The sequence below is a fragment of the Podarcis melisellensis genome, assembly GCF_964234715.1.
Source record: "Podarcis melisellensis genome assembly, chromosome: 9".
Lineage (NCBI taxonomy): Eukaryota > Metazoa > Chordata > Lepidosauria > Squamata > Lacertidae > Podarcis > Podarcis melisellensis.
This window is the reverse complement of record NC_138541.1, coordinates 66,833,969-66,844,600: the sequence shown is the minus strand read 5'-3', so window position 1 is coordinate 66,844,600 and position 10,632 is coordinate 66,833,969.

Sequence of the window (10,632 nt, the reverse complement as noted above, 5' to 3'; positions counted from 1 at the left end):
AACAAACAGAGGTGTGTTATGTATGATGGAGAGAAGAAGTGGGATGATATTTTCCTTTTGCTATTCTACCTTCTCATTTTTTGAGTTGCCACACTGTGCTTGGTTAGATTATTTCTTCCATGGATTTTTCGCTAAAGCCAATTGCCAAATCTCCTCACACACAAAATAAACAGTCAGTATTCTGATGACAACAGAGAGTAGTACAGCTTTGTTATTTCTACACAACTTCAATTTCGACACAACTTTGGCAAAGACTGGGGCATCTGTTATAGCTTGGAGTAATACTGATAAACTGATGGCTGCTAGATTGTGAAGGGAACATTTTAGATGTTAGTCTACAACAGGGGTCAGCACCTTTTTCAGCCATGGGCCGGTCCACTGTCCCTCAGACCATGTGGTGGGCAGGACCAAATTTTTGGGGGAAAATGAACGAATTCCTATGCCCCACTAATAATAATAATAATAATAATAATAATAATAATAATAATTTATTTATACCCCATCCATCTGTCAAACATTAAAAGCTTTCCTAAACAGGGCAGAGATCATTCCCTAAATAAATAACCCAGAGATGCTTTTTAAATAAAAGGGCACATTCTACTCATGTAAAAACATGCTGATTCCTGGACCGCTGTCTGCGGGCCGAATTGAGAAGGCAATGGGGCTGCATCCGGCCCACGGGCCTTAGGTTGCCTACCTCTAGTCTACAGCTTGCATTGCTCATGTGTGCCATCACACATGCATCGTGTGATGTCACATTTCCCAACACCGTGCAGGCCTGTGCGACTTTGCACCAGGCCGGGCTGGTCCCTGTGGCATCTCCCGACACTGTGCAGGTCGATTCAGCCTTCGCAACATCACAACAGGCCCCCTCAACATGGGGGGTGCTGAACCCCCATCAAACAAATATTGAGGGGTCTGAAGACACCTCCAAGCCCTAGAGTCGATGCACCTGACACCTACATAGCACAGAACTGCTAACTATGGGTGTGATGGCCTGGGATTCGGACTCAGAGGCTGAACCTGAGGAATCCCAGCCTATGCAGGAGTCCCCGCCTCCAGAACCAGATGAGCCGGGGCTGGGGGCTGAGTCTGAAGAGTCCTCACCTGTGCTGGATCCTCAGGTGCAGGCATCAGCCGAGTCTGCTCTGGCCCCTGAGGTGATGGAGGACCCATTGCCTGCAGGTGCTCCACTCTCAGCCCCGTCAGAGGAAGCTGAGGTTGCCTCTGGGTCTGGTAACCCTCCAGCCTCTCCTGAGTTGCAGAGGCTCAGGGCAGAGAGGTGGAGGGAACTACGTTCTTGCAGGAGGAGTGCTCGCCTCCAGGCCAGGAGAGGCGAGGCACCTGTGGACCGGGGCCGCCCTATGCCTCGGGGCAGATAAAAGCCAGTCAGCCCCAGTCCCAGGTTGCGGGAGCAACGTTGTTGTTAGCCTGTTCCTGCCCGCACCCTGTCCTGCTCTTCTGCCAGAGTTCCTGACCCCACCCGACTCCCCGCCTTGGACCCAGCTACCGCTTTGACGGACAGCCTCCATACCGCACCCTCTACCTCGGACTGGACTCGGACCTCGCCTCTCGGTTAGCTCCCGGGACCAGCACAGTGGCTCTGCTCTAATCCCTGTGTATGACACGCTATTGCAAAGGTTGGATTTGAAGAGCAGCTATTATAAAGCTGGTTGTTACCGCAATTAGTATGCAGAGGACTTTGAACTTCCTCACATCCGCTAACCAGTTATCCTATGGACATTTAAAATCAGCAGCTTATTGATAATAGCAGATGGCAAGTGTTTTATTAACCACTGGCCTTATACACACCACAATGAAACGGAGAAAATTGTAGGAGAGCACCTGCAGCTGGATGATGATTCAGACTGCTGAGTTACAAGAACTGAAACAGGCGCAGTAGTTAGAAAATGATCATTTTTCACACAATCCAGTACTAATGTCCGAGCAGTAAATAGAAATAAATGTGTTGACAGATAAGCGCACATATGCAAATGAGAAAATAATGCAAGCTAGATTTAAATGTGGCAGTGTAAGCCTTTGCAAAATGACCTTCAAAGATGTACGTTGGGAACAATAGAGGAAAAAGAGGAGTTTTGCTGAATCTAGCAGATCTTGCACAAGCATCGACTATAGCAATTCTGGCAAATGGTTCAGGTTGCATTTTCTGCATGACCTTGAAACTCCAAATGGACTCCAATTAATAGGTGTGAAAGTAAGAAGGGATTCAGGATCTTCATAATATATTTACCATATTTCAGAGGTTAATTAAGAAATCTAGATACAGTGGTAAAGGTAAAGGTAAAGGTACCCCTGCCCGTACGGGCCAGTCTTGACAGACTCTGGAGTTGTGCGCCCATCTCACTTAAGAGGCCAGGGGCCAGCGCTGTCCGGAGACACTTCCGGGTCACGTGGCCAGCGTGACAAAGCTGCATCTGGTGAGCCAGCGCAGCACACGGAAACGCCGTTTATCTTCCCGCCAGTAAGCGGTCCCTATTTATCTACTTGCACCTGGGGGTGCTTTCGAACTGCTAGGTTGGCAGGCGCTGGGACCGAACGACGGGAGCGCACCCCGCCGCGGGGATTTGAACCACCGACCTTTCAATCGGCAAGCCCTAGGCGCTGAGGCTTTAACCCACAGCACCACCCACGTCCCTACAGATACAGTGGTACCTCGGGTTAAGTACTTAATTCGTTCCAGAGGTCCGTTCTTAACCTGAAACTGTTCTTAACCTGAAGCACCACTTTAGCTAATGGGGCCTCCTGCTGCTGCTGCGCCGCCGGAGCATGATTTCTGTTCTCATCCTGAAGCAAAGTTCTTAACCTGAAGCACTATTTCTGGGTTAGTGGAGTGTGTAACCCGAAGCGTATGTAACCTGAAGCGTATGTAACCCAAGGTACCACTGTACATACAAAAATGTACAGTTGCTGCTGTTTTTCAAGAAAGGTTTTTGCATCTTTGACAATCACACAGCAGGCAGATGTTCATTGTGTAGCTCCCCCCCCCCCCAAGTGCACCTGTTAAATTTCTGGCTAGCACAGACCAGTCATTAGATACAGGCGTTCCTGTATGGAACACATTACTGCAAGCAGTTATATGGGAGAAACATTATAGGCACAATCCAATCAAAGTTAAGTACTTTTTAGCCCAATAGTATTGTTTACTTGGGCCTAGGACCCACCAAGTTCGGTGGGAATGGGACTTACTCCCAGAAAAATGTGCACAGGATTGTGGCTTTCATAGCCATTGATTTCAGTGGAAGAGATTTGCAACGCAACTGTAAGCGTGTTTAGATTACAACAGAGTTTGCATAAGATTGTTTCGCATCACAACCTTTATGCAATGCTTGAAACTCCCATTGAAATCAACAGGACTTAGAAGGAGTTAGTACAGAGTTTTTATTTTCTTCTAATAAAACTTTGCAGCCCAGGAAGCGAGGAGAAGAAGCCAACACCATATTGACCATTTAATTGTCTGAAGGCCATTTGAGATCCAATGTTCATTGTTTGACAGCCATATATCTCTGGTGAGTGACCCCTTTCCCAGCCTGGATATGCTTCTCAGCTCTTTGTTGTTCTTTTTTATTATTTTCTTCTAGACTGTAAATAATTGAAAGCAGGTACATGGAGACCTGCCAATGGATGGACAGATCAGTGCCAGAAAACCCTGGAAGTTCTGTTCTTTCACTGAACAGAAAGGGAAATCAATGTGCTTTTCAGTATAGTGCTTCTGTCCGGAATTTTGAGTGGGCTGTTGCCAGAATGAAGCTTTTAAGATGTTCCCTAGTAAATTAATGGATCCTGTTTTTGGTCAAAGTTTGGGTAAAAAGCTATTTACAACATCTAATGCATAAACTGTGTGGTCGCAGCATGTCTTCAAGTCAAATAATCTTAATCAATTGCTGGTAGCCATGTGAAGCAAGGTTACCAACGTTTGATTTCAAAAATTCTGCCTCCTTGCAAGGGGCAAGGAACACGGTGAAATTGGCTGTTGAAAATGTTTGTACTATCTTGATCCCAAAGCTATTCAGCATCTGCATGAAGCTCTTGGAAGCCGTCATTAATGAAGGAGTGAGGACCAGGGGTCCACCTGGGTCCACTTTGGAGAGCCAGGCTGGAGCCATTTTATAATCCAAAAACGCCATTTTAAAAGGAGTAAGCTAAAAAGGCTAAAAGCTATCTCTCCTGTTTGCAAAAGCATTCTTTGTAAACGCAGCAACAAGTGTGGTCAGAGTACTTCACACCTGCTCTAGCCGTTGACCCAATTCCAGTAAACAGACCGAGAAGAGAGCAACAACAGGATGTCTAGCCCACCACAAGGTTCTAAGCCGAGCAACCTGTTAAAACCACAAACAGAGGAGGGGGTCGAGGAGTATTTACTGGAACCACTAAAGAGATCAGAAAGATTTTAAACTCGCAGCGCCACCTAGTGTATAATGCAACTTGGAACCGAAAGGCCATCATCAATTCTTTCATTGGTTGAAATGGGAATGATTAAGGGGTGGGTCAGGGGGGTTGAACCATTGTTTTGCCTGAGGGGATAAAAACTGTCTGCCCCTGGTGTTCGTGGGCATTCTCTCATTTCTTTCTGAATGCACCCCTTTTTGCTTTTTGTCTGACAAAAACCAAATTGAATAAAATCTTTTTCTTAAAGAAATATTACTGCCTGGATTTTTCCATTCTGGTCTGTATTATGAAGTCTCTAACATTTCGAGCTGTGAGTCAAAGTGTCAGTAGTATGTTGACGACACTCTGCTCTGTTTCTCTGTAACATCTGAATCAAGAGAGCATGTACATGACCTGAACACCAGCGCCTGGCTGCAGTGATGGCCAAAAAATGGAGACTCACTCTGTGGGTAAGTGATTCCCAGGTCCAGGAACTAGGAAGTTTCTCATGAACGGGTTTCCACTTCCCCTGAAAGAGCAGCTACGTCATTTGGGGATGCTCTGGAGGCAACGCTGTCAACTGAACGTCAAATGACCTTGATGGTGAAGAGCACCAACCACAGGTGCTGCAACAACTATGCAACTATGCTCAGCCACTCTGATTCATGCATTAGTAACCTCATGATTGGATGGCTGTAATGCTCTACACTTGCAATTGGTTTGGAAGTTGCAGAATTCAGCAGCTGGAGTACTGATTGGAGCATTTGACCATGTCGGAGACAGGCTTCGGTAATATGCAGGTAATATGGCAATTCTGAACAAGGAAAGAATTTGGCAGCATTTCTTATTTTCACGACAAATCCTTTTGCTACAGTTGCCTTTTATGGATCTTCTCAGTAGGTACGCATATAAATATGCCGTTTGGCACAGAGTGGTGCATGCTCTAGTTATTTCCCGCTTGGACTACTGCAATGCGCTCTACGTGGGGCTACCTTTGAAGGTGACCCGGAAACTACAACTAATCCAGAATGCGGCAGCTAGACTGGTGACTGGGGGCGGCCGCTGAGACCACATAACACCGGTCTTGAAAGACCCTCATTGGCTCCCAGTACGTTTCCGAGCACAATTCAAAGTGTTGGTGCTGACCTTTAAAGCCCTAAACGGCCTCGGCCCAGTATACCTGAAGGAGCGTCTTCACCCCCATCATTCTGCCCAGACGCTGAGGTCCAGGGCTGAGGGCCTTCTGGCGGTTCCCTAATTGCAAGAAGCAAAGCTACAGGGAGCCAGGCAGAGGGCCTTCTCGGTAGTGGCGCCCACCCTGTGGAACGCCCTTCCAGCAGATGTCAAAGCGATAAACAACTACCTGACATTCAGAAGACATCTGAAGGCAGCCCTGCTCAGGGAAGTTTTTAATGTGTGACATTTCAGTGTATTTTGGTCTCTGTGGAAGCCGCCCAGAGTGGCTGGGGAAACCCAGCCAGATGGGCGGGGTACAAATAATAAATTATTATTATTATTATTATTATTATTATTATTATTATTATTATTATTTAATGGTATTTTGCACCTCCTTGGCTCAGCACCCTATGGGGGGGACCACTTGTACTGCCCTAAAACCAGTGCTAGCACGGCAAGTATTACACCTTTGTTGAAGGAACTTTACGGTCTGCCAGCCCCACTGCAAAATGTTATACCTCTACTTCCCTGCTCCTCCCCCTGCCACTCTCACCCTATCCCTTTATTTCTGGCACCAGTGATGCCAGCACCACCTTCCTCTTCTCCATGATGCCTCCCAATTCCTCCGCTCTAATATTCACAGGTTTTTCTTTTAATTTGCTGCTCCGCTAGCAGTGGCAGCCCTGGTGGTTTCTCTGGCAGTCACCCCATCTCTTCACTGCTTCACTTTGAGAAAAGGCCAGTGGCTTTTTCTCACTCTTCAGAGAAAGGCATGGGTGAACTGGCCAGGAGAGTGGCTGACGGCTCATCTGTATCGCTCACCCCCATCATTCTACCCGGACACTGAGGTCCAGCACCGAGGGCCTTCTAGCAGTTCCCTCACTGCAAGAAGCCAAGTTACAGGGAACCAGTCAGAGGGCCTTCTCGGTAGTGGCGCCCGCCCTGTGGAACGTCCTCCCACTAGATGTCAAAGAGAACAACAACTACCAGACTTTTAGAAGACATCTGAAGGCAGCCCTCTTTAGGGAAGCTTTTAATGTTTGATGTATTACAGTATTTTAATATTTTTTTGGAAGCCACCCAGAGTGGCTGGGGAAGCCCAGCCAGATGGGCGGGGTATAAATAAATTATTATTATTATTATTATTATTATTATTATTATTATTATTATTATTATTATCTCTTCGACTTGCACTTACCCTGGCGCTTTCCCTAGGAAGAGCTTCATTTCATGTGGCAGATAGGAGAGCTTCAATGTGAGGAAAATCTGACATCACAAGGAAATCATTCTCTATAGAGGTCTACTTCCATTCACTTGTCCTTGCATATTTGAGCCATTTTTAGACACAAGACATCATGACCATTGTTTTGCTAACTTTATTCACATACTAACAGGGTACACATATGCATTAGTAGCATTTAAGGTTAATAATCTCATTTCCATAAAAGAGCTATATGTATGTACAGCCTTAAAATGTTTTTATTGCTGCCACAGGATTGTGTCGTACTTTTATAAACTACCTCATTTACACATAATACATTAAAAACTGTGCCAAATGGCATATTGTTCTTTTACCACTCCTCCTTGTACACATTGCACAAGTTGTACAAGTGTTAGATGAATTTGAGCATGAGATATGCATGGATATTAAACTAAAACAATACAGGGTGTGATCCAGCCAAAGCTAAACACTTTTGACCCACCGGTTTTGATGTGATTGAAATGTGTATGCTGAACTCTTGCCAGTGAAATTAACGCGACTTAAATGTGCTTAACTAGACATGGATCATGCCCATTGTCCATTCACCAAACACAGGCAATGGTAACAACATCGGTTGAAATCCAGTACACAGTTACCTGGGAGTAAGTCCCATTGAATTCAGTGGGACTGACGTCTGAGTAGACATGAATAGGATTGCATCAATAGTTGCGTTTGGATTAACCTAAGCTCTTTAAACAAACAAACAAACAGCACCAAATTACATTTTGCAGCCTGGGCTTTTGTCTTTTCTGTTGTTTCCACTTCTCACGCTTGAAAAACAGTGGATGATTCAACAAGGATATTCTTTTACATTCAAAAGGTTTTGTGTGTGTGTGTGTGTGTTTTAAGAAAAAAGATGTCACAGAAATCAAAATGTCTCTTCCCATCGTATCTGCCCCCTTTCCTTTTGGTCCACTGAGATTTCAATGCCTTCTAGACATCAGCCAGTAGTATTCTGTTACCTTACAGACTCCAATGGCATGGGAATGCCAAAGTTAAACATTTTTGCACCCTGGAAGAATTAAGTCCAAGCCAAATAAGAGAATTATTGGTGTGCTTAGCTTTCACAAGCGAAATCACTGTTGATTTAGCAATGGTGGGAATTGCAAACGAAAAGCTAGCCAGTTCCCCCCAACTCCCAATAATCCTGCTTTGATATAAATGTATCTCAGGATATCCTAAGCATGGGAATGATCACCCAAAGCAAAGTTCTTTTAAATTCCACTGCTTTCCACAAGAGAGTTAAGCATGCAGTTCTCTCTGTAACTGTCCCCCATTAAGGTCAGTGGGGCACATGTCCATTTCACTTTGGCTAGATTATTAGCTCATGCTTACTTGGAAGTAATTTATTTTCACTAGGAATCACTTCCAAATACTAAAGTTTTCTAGGGCAGTCCTACACAGAGCTAGTAGCTGTCCCTGTTTATTTCAGTTGACTATGGAGCACATATCTTTGCATGAGATTAGGCAATTGTATCCCCTGGTTTTATATATATATGTCTTTCCCAACTGACTATTATAAATGTGCTATTCCATGCAGATTCTTTGTGTGCAAGACGTAATAATTTAGCTGTTCCTAAATTCCACTGGAATGGATGGATTTTCAGTAGTTGGTTCACAGGATGGCAAATGTTGATTTCAAAGGGTATTCAAGCATCTCCTTTTCGTTAGTTTACTGAAACTATTATTACTGAAACTGAATTTGGCTTGTTTTACTGTGTGTGTTCCTCTTTGTTTTTTCATCTAATTGGCCTCATTATACATATTTTAATTGCATTTTGATGTAACTCACTACTTTTCTGAAGTTACTGGAGACAAAGCCATTTGAATGTTCTAGTAACGCTTACTCATATGTAAATGTTTTGGAAAGGCATGCACTGACCCAGTGGGTACAACTGGACAATAATTTAATAGGAACAAAGGCTGCAATCCTATGTACGCTTACTTGGGAGCAAGCCCTGTTGAAATCAATGACACTTCCTTCTGAGCAGGCATATAGGATTGTGCTGAATCAAAAAGACCCCAGTTAACCTTGTTTTCAGTGGCCCTTTGTGGCAACTAACTTTTTCTGCATTATGCCCAATCCAGCAATAGAGATCACACACATGGAAGCAGCTTTTCATGCATGTAATCAATACAGATGCACAGCTGGATGAAGAAGATAATCAGATCTGTCAGAATTTATTAGTCAATCCATAATAGATTATGATGATAATTAACAATATCAGTTGTACAGCACTTTTGAGTACACAAAGTGCATAATACATATTGTCTTGAATTGTTGCAGCAATCCTGGAGGGTAGGTGACTATTACCCCACATTTGGCTCTGAAAGTACTGAGGCCTATGGCCATCTAGTGAGTTTAGGACAAAGGCAAGATTTGAATTGGCATCCTGTAGCTGGGCATTTATATGATATGTCCTGACGCATTTTCCAATGCACATTCCCAAATGGGATAGGGAAGCTTGGAGAACTTGATTTTGGGTTAAAATAGGTGTGATGTGATTGGCCAGTGAGAATGCAAGGAGGGAATAAAAATTAGAGTGGGAGGCTTTGAAAGTCAGTTGAGTTGGTTGAGGTTTGGGAGTTGAAGGAAGAGGGAGGTTTAGGTGTGGGTTGGTCGAGTTGTGTTGTGAGAGACTGAGAGGAATTGTTAGGTGGAGTCAGATAGATAGTTGGAATAATCAGTTTGGAGTTGTTAGGAACTAAGAATAAGAAACTGACAAGAGAAAAATTAACTGAAACCATAAGCTTGTTCCTGCATTTAAAAATAAACTTGATTATTTTTTTATTTTAACAACTGACTGGACTCTGTGTGTCCCCGTGAGATACGGGGTGGTGGCAGCGGAAAATGCAATCGCAGTGGCGGCACAAGATCAATAGACTGTCAAAAGTCCGGGGGCCCTGTGTGTGATCGCCAGACACACCCACCCACCCACCCACCAATTAATATGAGGATCTGAATGTAATTATCCTTTAGATTTTGCATTTCTCTGAACCTTATGATCGTGTTCTTAGCTCAACAAATGTACCAAAATGCATTAAAAATGTGTACTTGAGATAAAATACATATAGAAATAAATTGTGATAATATATAAACATGTATTTAAATATGAATCTTAGTGTGAATTTCTTTTTTAACTATTAATGGATTAATACAGAAATGGGCTGAAATGGATTTGTGGATTAACACGTGCAAAACTGACAGAGACTAGAAATGAACTGGTTGATCTACCACTAATCTGGGGCCACAGTTAACATGCACATCTAGTTTGCTGTAACTAGAACTGGATCAGGGCCAATGCATTTTCACTTTGTAAATCCTTGCTTAGACGGCTTGCACACACGGAAATCAATTTGACGAAATCTATGGAGCCTATTTCCAAGAGAGTGATTAGGATTACAGTGCCATAGACCTTTACGAAAGATGTTTACTGAGAATTCCTAGCTTTAAAATGTAGCCATTCATATATTTATAATGATGTATGTTCAATACCTTTGGCTTTCTAACAGGAGTATACTAATGGAAAAGAGGCCGCTGGCTGGCTCCCATGTGCCTGTTATATCTTGCTGCATGAGACTCATTCAAGGAATCAGGAGAGACCTATTAAAGACAGCCAACTACAGGAGATTTGGTATTCTGAACGAAGGACTCAGCTGTGCAAATCTATTGAAATCTATAGAAATCTATTGGAATTGAGAACACCTCATACATGACACTTCTTATCTCCAGTATACAGTGGTACCTCAGGTTACATACGCTTCAGGTTACAGACTCTGCTAACCCAGAAATAGTACCTCGGGTTAAG